General features: G+C 36.9%; 1 protein-coding gene and 1 pseudogene across 1 annotated transcript in view; both read right to left on the reverse strand.

Moving 5' to 3' along the window:
• The window catches only part of ALMS1 (ALMS1 centrosome and basal body associated protein), a gene marked incomplete at its 5' end in the record, with an annotated part of 232,273 nt that overhangs the window by 199,350 nt on the left and 15,853 nt on the right, over nt 1-17,070 (reverse strand). The gene's annotated exons all lie outside the window — the stretch shown is intronic.
• LOC112438913 (guanine nucleotide-binding protein G(I)/G(S)/G(O) subunit gamma-5B-like) lies at nt 115-11,714 on the reverse strand (annotated as a pseudogene).

Raw genomic sequence — 17,070 nt, forward strand, 5'->3', positions numbered from 1 at the left:
CTGGCACATGTGTTTCGGGGATAAGCTTTTGTACAGGCTTCAAATGTAGCTCTCTTTTGAATATTCACTGTATCATGAGAAGTGGCTTGGGAAACCTCTGAAAGATTCATTTTACTACAAAAAGCAACAGACTTTCTGGGGTCTGAATGAATTTGTACTTGAAGATACTCCAGTCAGCAGAGAGTCACGTTAAGCAATCTGCAGACAGAATTGTTTCAAGTCTGCAGCTGCCTGGGAAATTTTTACACAGTTGAGCCGGGCCTTCAGCCAAAGCTGTTGAGCCACTTTCTTCGTGGCGGCGATGCTAGAGGGGCCAAACTTGGTGCACGCAAGGGCTGGGCCGATTCATGGGTCCTACTGAAGCATTCACTTCAGCTTTAGGTTTGGAATTCACTCGACTGAATTTTTATTAGCTCTACTAGTTTCTAAACGATCCCTGGCTCTTCTCAGTATATATAACATTATCATATCACCCATGAATGTGATACATTTGTCTCCTTCAAATATTTACTCTTAAATTAGTGGCAAGATCCAGAGAACTGCTTCTCAAACTACCTATAGGGAAGAACCAGTTTTTCCTACTTCCAATTCATCACATACTGACACTTTACTAAAATGCTAACAAAAATTAATGAGAAATAAGCTAATTTTTAAAACCAGTAAAAATAACTAGAAAAATGAAATTTAAAAGTCTTACTATAAGCCCAAGATATAAAACACAAGCCCAAATGTTTGATTTCTAGGTCTAAAAAAGATAAAATTACTCTATCCAACTACTATAAAAGTTTCTAAACACTTCCTCTCAATTTCTGTACTTATCTCTTGACAGACCAGTAACAAGCAAATCATGGACTGGCACCAATCTACAGATCACACTAAATAACAATGCTGAATTAAAGTCGTATTAAATACTAATGGTGACAAGTTTAAAAGGTATTTTCCTTTTGAATTTAATATTAGTTAATAATTAAGTATAGTCTATCATGATATGAAAGTATTTTCATTTTCAAATAATTTGATTAGAAATGAACACTAAATTAGCTCAAACTATGTTATAGCATCATTTTCCCCAATTAAACCTGATAAAGGATAGCAATAATTTTTTTTTTTAAGACAGGTTCTTGCTATGTTGCCCAGGCTGGACTCAAACTCTGGGCTAAAGCGCTTGATCCTCCCACCTCAGCCTCCCAAGTCAATAAATTTCTTTATATTGAAACATGTTCACATTTCTTACACAGCAGTGGTAGATCAGACGTTTAAATGTTTGCTAGCATATTCTTTAACATTTTCACACATATATGGTCACAACTAAGATTAATCAGTATTTTAGAATGCCCTCATTTTCTTGTTTCATAACGTTGTTCTGTATTTATTTAAGCAACTTCAATTTTCTTTAAAAATGTAAAAGATTTATCAGCGAATCTATTAGTTCCAAAAATCTTTTTGATAGCTGGTACTAACATAACTTTCTCAATTTCCTCCTCAGTAATCCTAGTCTACCTCTATAAAATACTCATAGTTTTGTAGAAAGTCTATTTCATTGAGATTTTTTTCGCAACTCTATTTACTAGGAATATATCTATTTTTTCTCTATTTCTTGAATTTAACAACTGTATTATATTTTACAACTTGTTTTTCTCTTTACCATGTTTCCTCTATTTGCAGTTTTTCTTTTTTTGTGTGTGTGAGACAGGCTTTTGCTCTGTTAACCAGGCCAGAATACAGTGGCACAATCTCAGCTCACTGCAACCTCTGCCTCCAGGCTCAAGTGATCCTGTCATCCTCAGTATCCTGAGTAGCTGGGACTACTGGCAGGCACTCAGTTAATTTTTTAAAAATTTTTGTAGAGACAGGGGTCTCACTATGTTGCCCAGGCTGGTCTGGACCTCCTAGAGTCAAGCGATTCCCCTGTCTTGGCCTCCCAAAGTGCTGGGATTACAAGTTTTTGAGTCTTTATGTAAAATCTTTGGTTAAATAATTAATTCATTCAATTTGCTTTATTTATTTAAATAAAAACATGGGAAAGTGGCATTATATTGACAGCAACTTTAGACATATAATGTATTTTCATTATTTTGTAAGTATTCCACTACTGGACTCTTCTTCCTTGATCAACTCAAATGTTTCTAAGAGAATATAGGTATCTTTTAATTCCCGAGTGGTCCAGAATCCATAAAAAGAAGATGTATTACAATTTACAAATATTTTCACAAACATTTTCCAACAAGACTTTTGTCTTTGAAGAGACATTTCCAATATTTAAAATTCATTAATAAAATGTTCATATAGTAAGTTTAAGAAAAAAAGATACCCACTATCCACTACATAATATCAGTTATACAAATACATGCAAAGAAAAAAATGTGGAGAGAAATATTCTAGAATATTAACGCTACATTTATGGAGTAGCAGACTTTTGACATTCCAAAATACCTCAATCCCTTCTACACTGAATAAATTAATCAGATCTATAACATCAAATTGCTACTGGAAACATGCTTTTCACCTTTCTGATACTTGAAAATAAAAGGAATATGAGAATGATTAATTTTACATTTTTTCTTTTGAGGGCACTCCATTCTATAGGGGACAGGTTAGTGAGCCAACAAAAGGTTTTAAAGCAGGAGAATTCCAATCATCTTGTGACTCACTAAAGCAAAAATCACTGGTCCCCTGACTCATCTCTTAGCCTCTCTGACCATGGTTTGAGCCTGTATCCCATAGTTCACTCCTCCCTAATAGTGACAGATGTATCCATTAGTCTTTCTGCCCATCCTCTGACCTCCACAGATCACTTACTCTCTAGTTCCTCTACTGCAATAATTTTTTAACTTCATGGAGACAACTATCCTATCACATTTATACTTTTCTTTATTCCTTTCTTATCTGTATTTCCTTCTTTGCCCCTCTGAGAGTTCAGAGCCATCCTTATAATCACTGCCTTGCAAACACCCTTAACTTTCTTGCGTTTTTCTCCCATTATCCTATTTGCTCAGCAAAAGCTAACCGTCTCCTTGCATGAATCCAATCAGCAGCACGTTGCTGGAGAAATCACACTCCCAAACTGACTGGCTTTTCTTTAAATTGATGTCACTAAACCTGAAGGGCACTCAATATTGCCTGGAAATCCTACTACATTTTCCTGGTGAGTTGAGATTTCATACCTTCCCTCCTCAGAACTATTGAACGCTCCTAATTTTCAACTGATGACCTTCAATAAGTGTAGAGCAGGAGAGAGGAACTCCCTTGTCTTCAACCACCAGATCTACAATCCCCATTACCAGATTTCTATCTTATGACTTGAAAATAAAAAAAAGTCACTCTGCCTCTCAAAGGCCTTCCTATCTCATTCAAATTTTTTTCAGTGATTTCCTTCCTATGTGATTCTCCCACTTTCCTTCACCCATTTTTCTCTCATTACTGAATCATTCCTCTCCTATGCAAACATATTCTTATAATTTCCCATTATAAACTGAATTTTTAAAACAACCTCTGTTCAACCTTTTTTAACTTTCTGCATTATGTATTTTCTTGATACATTTCAATCATCAAATATTCTTTGTGTTATACCTTTTAAATCAATATAAAAAGGCCAACAAATCTCTAAATATTTTTGACAGATGTGGGGAGGGACAACATATAAGCATTCTGACAAATACAAACAAATTTTGAGGGAGAAATAAAAGTCTGAGATACATCTTTGGGATTTATCAGTATACAGATGTATTTAAAGTCCTGGATCTGGATGAGACCGCGAACATTCCAACGTTTCAAGCAGAGGTTGAAAACTAAATGTGTATAGGGGTATGGGGGTAAGACAAATGAAGTAATCCATCCTGGAAGTGGAGAGTAATGGGATTTGTGGCTAACCATGCATGTTCACTTTAAAGTATTCTATTTCAAAAGTGTTAAAACATTATGCCAAAAAAAAATGGTTTTTGAAAACCACATTTGAGTCATACTTGGGTCCACAGCTTACAAATTCTGATTCTAAGGTTTAACAAAGGAAGATAAAGCAGCAAAGGATACTGAGAGAGAACAGCCAGATGAGTAGAAAAAAAACCAGAAGAACCCAAGAAAGGAAATAATTTAAAGAAGTTATGTAATGATTAATAATAGTATTAAATGCTATTTATCGTACCTAAGAGGAGGACAGAAAAGTATTCACTGTATTCAGCTACATAAATATTGCTGGTGATACTTCCTTTCAAAGAATTGGGGTCAGAACACAAAGTAGATCAAGTAGAAGAATAGGCAGATCCTAGCCAGTGTAATAAAGCAAAATAAAAAAAACGGAAAAAAAGAAATGACAAATCTATTTAAAAGTAAAAAACAAAACATAGTTAATATAACTCTGCATATAAAGTCCTAAAGAAAATATTTTTTTAAAAAAGCTACTAAAACTAGTAAGTGAGATTAGCAAGGTAATAGGACACAAGGTCAATATAAAAAGTCAATTATATTTCTATACACTTATAATGAATAATAGGAAATAGAAATTTCTAAAAATACCAGTAAGTCTAACAAAACGTGTAAGATTGGCACACTGAAGACAGCAAAACATTGATGAAGACATTAAAGAGAAATAATAAACTAAGAGAACTGTCATGTTTATGGATTAGAAAACTCAATATTGTTAAGATGTCAAAATTATCTTCAAATTGATTTATAGACTCAATGAAATCTTAATAAAAAATTCTAGCAGGCTTTTAAAATATAAATTGGGCAAGCTAATTCTAAAATTTATATAGAAATTCCAAGAATCTGAAATAATCAATTTTTAAAAAGAGGAACAAAGTGGGAAAACTCACACAACCTGATTTTAAGACAGTACAGTTATTAAGAGTGTAATATTGGCATGAGGACACATATGTAAATCAATGGAATAGTGTGCAGAAATAGACCCACATATATAAGGTCAATTAATTTTTTTTACAAAGATGTCATGAAATCCACTGGAAAAAAAGATAGCAAATGGTGCTGGAATAACAATTACATATTCATATGTAAGAAAATACAGCTTGGATGCTTCCTTCACACCATATACAAAAACCAACTCAAAATGGATCTTAGACATAAATGTAAAACGTGAAACTACAAAACTTCTGAAAAAGCAGTTCTCAGTTGGGAGAGATTTTGACACGCCTCTCCCTTCAACCATGGAACATTTGGCAATGTCAGAAAGCATTCCGGATGGTTACAAATTGGGGGACTATTACTGGTATCTAGTGGGAAGAGGCCAGGAATGCTGTTAAACATTTTAGGACACACAGGACAGACCCCCACTATGAAGAATTATTCAACCCAAAATGTCAATAGTGCCAAGGCTGAGAAACCCTGGTCTAGAAGAAAACATAGAAGAAAAATCTCAGTGACACAGGATTAGGCCAAGATTTCTCAGATAGTACACAAGAAATACAAACCAAAAAAGGAAAAAAAATCAATAAACAAGTTTCATCAAAATTAAAACTTCTGCCTTTCAAAGACAGGAGAATACAAAAACATGCCACAGACTGTCTCTGCAAAAGAAATAACTGATAAAGGACTTGCATCTAGAGCCATAAAGAACTCCCAAAGCTCAAAAAATGAAACAAACCAGCCATAAAAAATCAGGCAGAGATTTTAAGAGATCTCTCACTGAAGAAGAAACATGGAGGGCAAATAAGCACACAAAAAGATGCCATATATCATTAGTCATTAGAGAAATGAATGTTAAAATCACAGTGAGACACCATAATACATCTCCTAGAGTGTCTAAAATTAAAAAAAAAAAAAAGAAAAAAAGAAAAAACTGATGATACCAACAGCTGCCAAGAATGCAGGGCAATCAGAACTCTCATATACTACTAGGATACAAAATGGTACAGCCACTTTGGAAAAACAGTTTGGTACTTTCTTATAAAGTTAAACATACAATTACCTTATCACTCAACAAACCCATTCCTAGGGTTTTTTGTTGTTGTTGTTTTTTCTTTTTGAGACAGAGTCTCATTCTGTCACCCAGGCCAGAGTGCACTGGCGCCATCCTGACTCACTGCAACCTCCGCCTCCCAGGTTCAAGCGATTCTCCTGCCTCAGCCTCCCGAGTAGCTGGGATTACAGACATGTGCCACCACACCTGGCTAATTTTTATATTTTTAGTAGAGACGGGGTTTCTACTACACCATATTGGCCAGGCTGGTCTCAAACTCCTGACCTCAAGTGATCCACCCACTTCAGCCTCCCAAAGTGCTGGGATTACAGGTGTGAGCCACCACGCCCAGCCATTCCTAGGTATTTGCCAAGAGAAATGAAGCAGTATGTCTACCGAAAAACCTATACACAAATGGAATACTACTCAGTAATAAAAATTAAAGTGGACAAATTATTGATACATGCAACAACATGGATAAATCTCAAAAGCTAAGCCAAGTGAAAGAAGTCAGATTCAAAAGTCTACACACCATATTATTCTGAAAAGGTAAAACTAAAGAGAAAGAAATTGGATAAGTAGTTGCCAGGGACTAGGAGTTGGGGAAGTGACTGACTACAAAGGGGCACACAGGAACTTTTTGTGACGTTCCTTTTTGTGAAGGCAGTGCTGTCTATCTCAAATGTGGTGGTGACTGCATGACTGTATACGTATGTCAAAGCTCACTTGACAAACTGTACACCTAAGAGAGTAAATTTTGATATGTTTAACTTATACCTACAATAAACCTGACTTTTTAAAAATGAGCATAGGATATCAGGAAACAGAAACAGAAAATGTATAGACAACTCTTAAAAATTTCACTGTAACAGGGAGCAGAATATTGACCGAAGCAGTAGCCGGAAGGGAAGAGAGGACGAGACATTTGTAGTAAAGTAGCTGGTGATGACAAAGTCTAGATAGACTGTGATCATGGGATGAGTAACTACTTACAGGTAGGAGAAGACTGGAAGGAGGTATGGAAGTAAAGATCACTGGAGATTAGATGAAATATATGAGAACTTCAGGCACTGAATGGGAAATGTATGCTGAAGTGAAAGAAACCAATAAAAGAGAGGAAGACAATGTAGCAAGAGCTAGTTTTCCGTGAATAAATAAAGGTAACTCAGATGACAGTAACAAAGATGAACAACGATAGAATAAGAAGGAAGTGAACTAGAAAGCGGCATAATGTTCCAGCTATTCTGACGAACCCAGGTGTAAAGGATGAAATGAAGTGCTTTAGGGTCCATCATGGTTCGTATTGTATGAAACAGGAAAAAAAGGAAGACATCAATTTTTGGACTGTGCTCTACCGAAAATATGCCCTCAGAGAATATTATTTAGAAATATGACCCAGTATTAGTTTCCTAGGGCTGCTATAACAAAGTGACACAAACTAGGTGGCTTAAAACAACAGAAATTATCTCGCAGTTCTGGAGGCCAGAAGTCTGAAATCAAGGTGTTGGCAGGGTCATGCTCCCTCTGAAGCCCCTAGGGGAGGGTCCTTCCTTGCTACTTCTACCTTCTGGAAGCCCCAGGCATTCCCTGGATGTGGCAGCATAATTCCAATTTCTGCCTCCATCTTCACACGGCCATCTTCTCCTTGTATGTTTTTCTCCTCACATGGTGCTTTCCTCTTTCATAAGGACACCAGTTAGATTGGATTAAGAGCAAACCCTACTCCAGTGTGAGCTTAAATAATTACACCTGCAATCACCAATAAGGTCACATTCTGAGGTACTGGGGATTAGGACTGCAACATATAATTTGGGAGGGCACAATTCGACCCAAAACAATCCTCTTCCATTTAATGGCCCCAGGTACTATGTTTTTTATGGTCAGAGATTGTCTTAACTACTTTGCCTCAGTGATAGTGTATCTCCCTTCCTCCATATCTTGCATCTAACAGGTAATCACTGCAATTTAAAGAAAACTGAAGGTAACAGGAGAAATCTGATACTCAAGTTATTAATCAACCTTAAATATTTAACCATTATTAGTAACACTACATTTTTCCTCCAATAACTCTACATGAGCTTTTTTCCTATCTGCTCGTGATCGTTTCATTTCTTCAAAGTTTATAACTATGTGCTAGAAAAGTGGTTCTCAAAGTGTAGTCCAAAAATCCCTGAGGGTCACTGACACCCTTTCAGGGACTGAATGACAGCCTCCTTTCCCTAACTCCTTTTTCATCTATGTAAGGCCAGATTGTCTTCATATACTTCAACCAAAACAATACATCCCAACAAATGAAATGCAGAGCAGACTGAGAATCCAGCTATGATAGGTAATTTATGTATCAAAATGACTGGATCATGGAGTGTCCAGATACTTGGTTAAACACAATTTTGGATATGTCTGTGAGGTGTGTGTATGTGTGTGGTATTTTTTGTTTTTTTGGGGGGGGTTTTTTTGTTTTTTTTTTGAGACAAGTCTTGCTCCATCGCCCAGGCTGGAGTGCAGTGGCACAACCTCAGCTCACTGCAACTTCCACCTCCTGGGTTCAAGCGATTCTCTTGCCTCAGCCTCCCAAGTAGCCGCAATTACAGGTGTGCACCACCACGCCTGGCTAATTTTTGTATTTTTAGTAGAGACAGTGTTTCACTATGTTGGCCAGGCTGGTCTTGAACTCCTGACCTCAGGTGATCCACCCACCTCAGCCTCCCAAAGTGCTGGGATTACAGGCGTTAGCCACTGTTCCTGGCCTGTGAGGTGTGTATGAATGAGATTAACATTTGAATCTGGAAACTAAGTAAAGCAGGTTACCCTCTCCAATGTGGGTAGGCCTGATCCAGTACCTTGAAGGCCTAAATACAACAAAAGGCTGAGCAAGAGAGAATGTGTTCTCTCTGCCTGATGGTCTTCCAGCTGGAGGGTATTCTACCTGCAGATTCAGATCAAAACTTAACACCACTGGTGCTCCTGGTTCTCAAGCCTTTGGACTTGAATTGGAACTATACCATCAGCCCTCCTGGGGCTCCAGCTTGCAGATCTTGGGACTTCTCAGTCTTCATGATCACATAAGCCAATTCTATATAATAAATATCAATAAAGATATATATATATACACACACACACACACACACACACACACACACAGATGTGTATAGATAGATAGATGTATCTATCTCCAACCTATTGGTTCTGTTTCTCTGGAGAACCCTGAATAATATACCAACTGAGTTCTAGTAAGCCGGAATTTAAACAATGCTATTCTTCCAACTAATTTTTTTGTTTTGGAAAATAGTCATTTTTTACTTTAAAATATACTATTTATGGTAATATGTAATAGGTTTGTTCTTTCAAAATAAATTTTAAATAGTTTTAAATGTTTTAATTTCTTGTATGCTAAATATCTATATAGATAATCCACATAAACAAAAGCTCTTAAGAATACTTGTGAAGAATATAAAGAGTCCTGAGGACAGGCACAGCGGCTCATGCCTGTAATCTCAATAGTTTTAGGAGGCCGAGGCAAGAGGATCACTTAAGGCCAGGAATGAGAGACCAGCCCAGTAAACACAGAGACCCCCATCTCTATAAAAAATTTTTAAACTAAAAATAAAAATAAGAGTCCTGAGACTCGCCTTCAAAAAAAGTGAACTGCTCTTCTACATATACATAAAGTTTACAACAATCTATTAGAAAAATAGAATATTTGGCCAAGAGTGGTGGCTCACTCCTGTAATCCTAGCACTTTGGGAGGCCAAGGCGAAGGATCATTTGAGGCCAAGAGCTCAAGACCAGCCTGGGCAACAAAGCGAGACTCCATCTATAAAAAATTTTTTAAAAATAATTAGGTGGGTTTGATGGTATATGTCTGTAGTCCCAGCTACTCAAGAGGCTCAGGCAGGAGGATTACTTGATCCCAGAAGTTGGAGGGTGCAGTAAGCTATGATCATGCCACTGCCCTCCAGCCTGGGTGACAGAGTGAGACCCTGTCTTAAAAAAAAAAAAAAAAAAAGACAAGAAAACAAAACATAATATTAACGAATATTAATTTATTTTTCCATTCTTCATAGCTAAATCAGAATTTCTTGTGCTGCTTATTAAAAAAAAAAGTTAGCCAGTTACAGAAGACATACCTGATCATCCCCAGAACCCCGCTGAGCTGTTGTTTCCAAACAGACCACATTAGTGTCAGAAATTTGTGTTCTACTATTACCTTGATATACTATCTGTTGCCATACATGACAGGTCAATGGAACAATCTGAAAATCAAAAGCAGGCTTAAATAGAGTAATAACACAATCACTATGATTACCCAACAAAAATAAACTAATATTTAGACCATACTTCCCAGTTTATAAAGCCCTTTCACATATACGACATTTTGATTTCACAACCATTATACAAGCTATTATCCTTAAGGTTACTCAGTTAGGACACAGCATACTTTTGCATAAACCACAGCAGTTCCTTAACCTCCTTTACCCATAGAGGTAAAAGCAGCAAACAGAAACAAGCAAGTTGTCTATTTTTAAATCTTACTGGTTGAGACAGTTAAAAATCAATCCCAATAATAGGGACTGAAATCAACTCATAGCACAAGAAGTGGGAACAAAAGTCAGAATCATTTTGTGAAGTAAGGGGTTGGAGCAGCGCTCTCCTACTAGTGAAAGAAGGCAATAAAAGTTGTGACCATAGCCAAAGGCTGAAGGAACACAAATGGACAGATTACAGGCAATAAAACAAAAATGACCTGGTCAAGCCACCCACTGGTTCAGGGACTGGTTCTTGAGATTTTTCCCAATAACCGTGAAGAATAAGAACCCAGAGCTTCCAATATAAGATTTCCTTCTAAAGAAGATGCCATAAAGGACAAAGCAGAAACAACCACAAAAAGAGCAGGTAGAGAAGAATGCACACAAAGAGAAAAAAAAATAACCCTCTTACTAAAAATCAGATTACAAACTATACTTCCAAAGGACTTTAAAATAGTATCTCAGATCCTCCAACAGATAAAGAAAGATACAAGGTGCACAGTGGCTCACACCTGTAATCCCAGCACTTTGGGAGGCCAAGGCAGGAGGATCACCTGAGGTCAGGAGTTCCAGACCAGCCTGGCCAACATAGCAAAACCCCGTCTCTACTAAAAATACAAGAATTAGCCGGGCGTGATGGCATGCACCTGTAAAAGGGAAAATTAAAACATTCACAAAAGCTGAGAGAGTTCATTACCACTAGACCTCACCTGGAAGAAATGCTAATGGCAGTCCTTCAAGTTGAAATTAAAGGATGCTAGATAGTAACTTTAAGCCATAGGAAAATATAAAGTTCTCTGGTAAAGGTAAATATATGGACAAATATAAAAACATTATTTTAATTCTGGTGAGTAACTCCACCTTAATTCTTTTATAGGATTTAAAAGACAAAAGCATAAAAATTAACTATAAATCTACATGCTATGATTTGAGTATCTGTCCCCTCTAAAACTCATGTTAAAACTTAATCCGCAATGTGGCAGTATTGAGAGGTAGAACCTTTCAGAGGTGATTGGGTCATGAGGGATCTGGGCTCTCATGAATGAATTAATCATGAGGGCAGATCTGAACGGCTTAATGACTTGATGGATTAAGGATTAATGGCTTATCATGAGAGTGGACTGGTAGCTTTATAAGAAGAGGAAGAGAGACCTGAGCTAGCATGCCCAACCCCCTCACCATGTGCCCTGCACCACCTCAGGATTCTGCAGAGTCCCCATCAGCAAGAAGGCCCTCATCAGGCCCTCACCCTTGACCTTGGATTTCTCAGCCTCCATAACTTTTTAAAATAAACTACCCAGTTTCAAGTATTGTTATAAGCAAGAGAAAACAAACTAAGAAAGTATGTTAATGATTAAACAATATATAAACATGTTACTTGTGACACCAGTAAAATGTTGTTAACAGGGTACTAATGACTTTGGCCAGGTGCGGTGGCTCATGCCTGTAATCCAGCACTTTGGGAGGCAAGGCGAGTGGATCACTTGAGGTCAGGAGTTTGAGACCAGCCTGGCCAACAATGGCGAAACCCCATCTCTGCTAAAAATGTAAACATTAGTCAGGCATGGTGACCTGTGCCTGTAGTCCCAGCTACTTGGGAGACTAAGACAGGAGAACCACTTGAACCCGGGAGGTGGAGGTTGGGGGGCAAAGCTATAAAGGACTAGAGTTTTTATATGTGATTGAAGTGAAGTTGTTACTAGTTTAAACAGGTTTTTATCCTCCTAAGAAGTTTTATGATATTCTCATGGTAACTACAATGAAAATAGCTATAGAATATACACAAAAGGAAATAAGAGAATCAAAATATATCCCTACCAAAAAAATTGACTAAACACAAAGAAAGGTAGAAGGGGAGGAAATGAAAAACAAGCTATGAAAGGACAAAGAAATTACCAAAAAAAAAAAAAAACCCATAGGATTAAAAAACAGGACCCAACTATATGCTGTTTAAAAGACACTTTGGAACTAAGGACACACACAGGATCTAAGTAAAAAGATTCAAAAAGATATTCCATGCAAATGGTAACCAAAAGAGAGCAATAGCAGCAACACTAATATCAGACAAAATACATTTTTAAACAAAACTGATACCATAGACAAAGGAGAACACTATGGGGTCAATGCACAAATAAGATATAATAATTATATATGTGTCAGACATTGGAGCTCCTAAATACTTAAAGCAAACATTGATAAAATTGAAGGGAGCTCTCCAAAAACAGTGAGAAACTTCAATAACCAACTTTCCATGATGGATAGAATGAGATCAATAAGGAAAGAAAAGACCTGAACAGCACTACAGACCAATTGGACCTAACATACATATACAGAACACTCCACCCAACAACAGCACAATATACATTCTTCTCAAGTGCACGTGAAACATTCCCCAGGATACACCACATGTTGGCCACAAAGTATTAGGTATCTTTTCTGATCACAACAGAATGAAACTAGAAGGTAGCTGCAGAAAGAAAAGTGGAAAATCAAGAAATTTATAGAAATTAAACAACAAACTCTTAAAAAGACAATGGGTCACGGAAGAAGTAACAAAGGAAATAATACATTAAGACAAAAATTAAAGCACAAAATACCAAAGCTTATTGAATGTAGCAAAAGTAGGACTAAGAAGGTAATCTACAGTCGTAAATGCCTATATTTAAAAAAAAAAAATTCATGTCAATTATCTAACATTACACCTTGAAGAACTAGAAAAAGAAACTAAACCCAAAGTGATCAGAAGGAAAAAATAAGATTAGAGCAAAGATAAAGAAAAGAGAATAGAAAAACAGTAGGAAAAAATCAAGAAAACCAATAGTTATTTGAAAATATCAACAAAACTGACAAACCTTTAGCTAGACTGACTGAGGAAAAAAAAAAAGACCTCAAATAACTAAATTCAGAAATGAAAGAGGGGACATGACAACCAATGCCATAGAAATAAAAAGGATCATAGGAGAATACTATGAACAACTGTACTCCAACTAATTGGACAGCCTAGAAGAAACAGATCAATTCCTAGAAACACACAGCCTACCAAGACTGAGTAACATGAAAAAATAAGAAAATCTCAACAGACCAACAACAAGGAAATTGAATCAATAATCCAAAACCTCCCAAAAAAGAAAAGCCCATGGCCAGGCGCAGTGGCTCACACCTGTAATCCCAGTACTTTGGGAGGCCAAGGCAGGAGAAATGCTTGAGCTCAGGAGTTAGAGACCAGCCTGGGCAACATGGTGAGATCCCGTCTCTACTAAAAATACAACGAAAATAGCTGGACATGGTGGTGCTTGCCTGTGGTAACAGTTACTTGGGAGGCTGAGGTAGGAGGACTGCTTGAGCCTGGAGGGCAGAGGTTGCAGTGAGCTGAGATTGCACCACTGCACTCCAGCCTGGGTGACAAAGTAAGACCCTGTCTCAAAAAAAAAAAAAAAAAAGTCCAGGACAAGAAAGCTTCACTGGAGAATTCTACCATACATTTAAAGAAGAATTAACACCAATCCTCCTGAAACAATCCCAAAAAATTGCACAGGAGGGAACATTCCAAATCATTCTATGAGGCCAGCATTATCCTGATACCAAAGTCAGACAAAGACATTAGAAGACTATAAACCAGTATCCTTGACGACTATTGATGTAAAAATCCTCAAGAAAATATTACCAATAAGAATTCAGCAGTACATTAAAAGGATTACACACCATGACCAAGTGGAATTCTTGGAATACAAGGATGGTTCAACATACAAAAATTCATCAGGGTAATACACCACATTAATGGAAGGACAAAAACCACATGATCATCTCAAATGAAACAGAAATAGCACTTCACAAAATTCAACACCCTTTCATTATTTAAAAAAAAAAAAAGTCAACAGACTATAAACAGAAGAAAACTACCTCAACATAATAAAAGCTATATGTCCCACAGCTCATATCATACTCAATGGTGAAAAACTGAAAACATTTCCTCTAAGATCAGAAGCAAGACAAAGATGCTTGCTCTCACCCTTCTACTCAACATAGCACTGGAAATCCTACTAAAGCAATTAGGCAAGAAAAAGAAATATAAATTGAAAGGAAAAAGTCCTATATACTGAAAACCCCCAAAGACTAAAATCGACACTGTTAGAATAAATAGGCCAGGCACAGTGGCTCACACCTGTAATCCCAGCACTTTGGGAGGCCAAGGCGGGTGGATCACTTGAGGTCAGGAGTTTGAGACCACCCTGACTAGCAATGGTGAAACCCCATCTCTGCTAAAAATGTAAACATTAGCCAGGTGTGGCAGCGCGCCTGTAGTCCTAGCTATTTGCGAAGCTGAGGCAGGAGAATCACTTGAACCCAGGAGGTGGAGGTTGCAGTGAGCAGGGATCGAGCCACTGCACTCCACCCTGGGCAACAGAGTGAGACTCTGTCTCAAAAAGAAAAAAGAATAAACCCAGTAAAGCCGCAGGATACAAAATCAATACATGAACATCAGTTGCACTTCTGTACACAAATAACTACTTATACGAAAAAGAAATCAAGAAAACCATCCCACTTATGATAGCATCAAAAAACAAAATAAAAAGACTTAGAAATAAATGTAACCAAGAAGGCAAAAGATCTGTCTACTGAAAACTACAATACTAATGAAAGAAATTAAGGACACAAATAAATAGAAAGATATTCCATGTTCACAGACTGAAATAATTAATATTGTTAAAATGTATGTACTATCCAAAGCAATACAAAGTCAACACAATCCTTATGAAAATTCCAATGGCATTTTTCACAAAAACAGAAAAAAAAAATCTAAAATTCATATAGAACCACAAAAGACTCTAAAGAGCCAAAGTAATTCTGTAAGACAAAAACAAAGTTGGAGGAAGCACACTTCCTGGTTTCAAATTATATTACAAAGTTATAGTAACCCAAACAGTGTGGTACTGGCATAAAAAGTAGACATGTAAACCAATGGAAAAGAATAGAGAGAGAAAAATAAACCCAAGCATATATGATTCGCTAATTTTTGACAAGGGCACCAAGAAGACACAATAGGGAATAGAAGATCTCTTCAAATAATGGTGCTGAGAAAATTAAATTTCCTCATGCAAAAGAATGAAATTGGACCTTTATCTTACACCACCAGCAAAAATCAACTCAAAGTTGATTAAAGAACTCAACATGAAGACTTAAAACCATAAACCTAGAAGAAAATATATGGGAAAGCTCCTTGACACTTGTCTTGGCAATGTTGTTTTGGATATCACAACAAAAGCTCAGGCTACAAAAGCAAAAATAAATAAATAGAACTAAATCAAGCTAAAGAGTTTCACATCTAAGTAAACAATCAACAAAATGAGAAGACAGTCTACTATAGATGAGGAGAAAATATCTGCAAACCATATATCTGATAAGGAGTCAATTTCCACAATATATAAAGAACTTGTGCAACTCAGTAGAAGAAAAACAAACAACCTAATTTTAGAATGGGCAACGGACCTGAACAAACATTTCTCCAAAACAGAAAAAAAGAAAAGAAAAATGGCCAATCAGCATATGAAAAGATATTCAATATTACTATCATCAGGGAAATGCAAATTAAAACCATAATGAAATATCATCTCACACTTGTTAGGATGGCTATTATTTAAAAAACAAAAAGATTCAAGAGATAAGTGTTGGCAAGGGTGTGGAAAAAAGAGAACCCTTGTACACTGCTGGTGGCAATGTAAACCAGTGCAGCAATTGCGGAAAACAGTATAAAGTTTTCTAAAGTAATTAAAAATAGAACTACGACTGGGCACGGTGGCTCGTGCCTGTAATCCCAACACGGTGGGAGGATCACTGAGGTCAGGAGTTTGAGACCAGCTTGGCCAACATGACGAAACCCCGCCTCTATTAAAAATACAAAAATTAACCAGGCAGGGTAGTGCACACCTGTAACCCCAGCTACTCAGGAGGCTGAGACACAAGAATCGCTTGAACTCTGGAGGCGGAGGTTGCAGTGAGTTGAGAACACACCGCTGTACTCCAGCCTGAGCAACAGAGCGAGATTCTGTCTTAAAAAAAAAAAAAGAGAGAGAAAGAAAGAAAAGAAAGAAAAGGACTACTTTTCTTGTATGACCTAGCAATTCCATTTCTGGGTAAAAACCTAAAGAAAATGAAACCACCACCTCATACAGATACCTGCACTCCCATGTTCACTGCAGCATTATCACAATAGCCACGAACACAACTACAGCATCCATTGATGAATGAATAAACTACAAGACACACACACATACACTCACACTCACACACACACACACACATAACACACACACACATACACACGAGGAGGGGAAGGGGGAGGAATATTATTCAACCTTAAAAAGGAAGGTGATCCTGCCATTTGTCACATGAATAAACCTGGAAGATAGAAAAATACTGCATGATCTCACTTACATATGAAATCTATTTTTTAAAGTCAAGTACAAAGAAGTAGAAGTGAGGAACAGGGGAGGAAATGGGGAGATGCAGGTCAGAGGATTCAAAGTTGCAGGTATGATGGATCAGCAAGTTTAGCAATTCAACGTAAAATATAAGTACTATAGTTAATAATATTGTATTATATTTAGGATTCTTGCTAAAAGGATTTTAGATGCT

The sequence above is a fragment of the Pan paniscus genome, chromosome 12, assembly GCF_029289425.2.
Source record: "Pan paniscus chromosome 12, NHGRI_mPanPan1-v2.0_pri, whole genome shotgun sequence".
Lineage (NCBI taxonomy): Eukaryota > Metazoa > Chordata > Mammalia > Primates > Hominidae > Pan > Pan paniscus.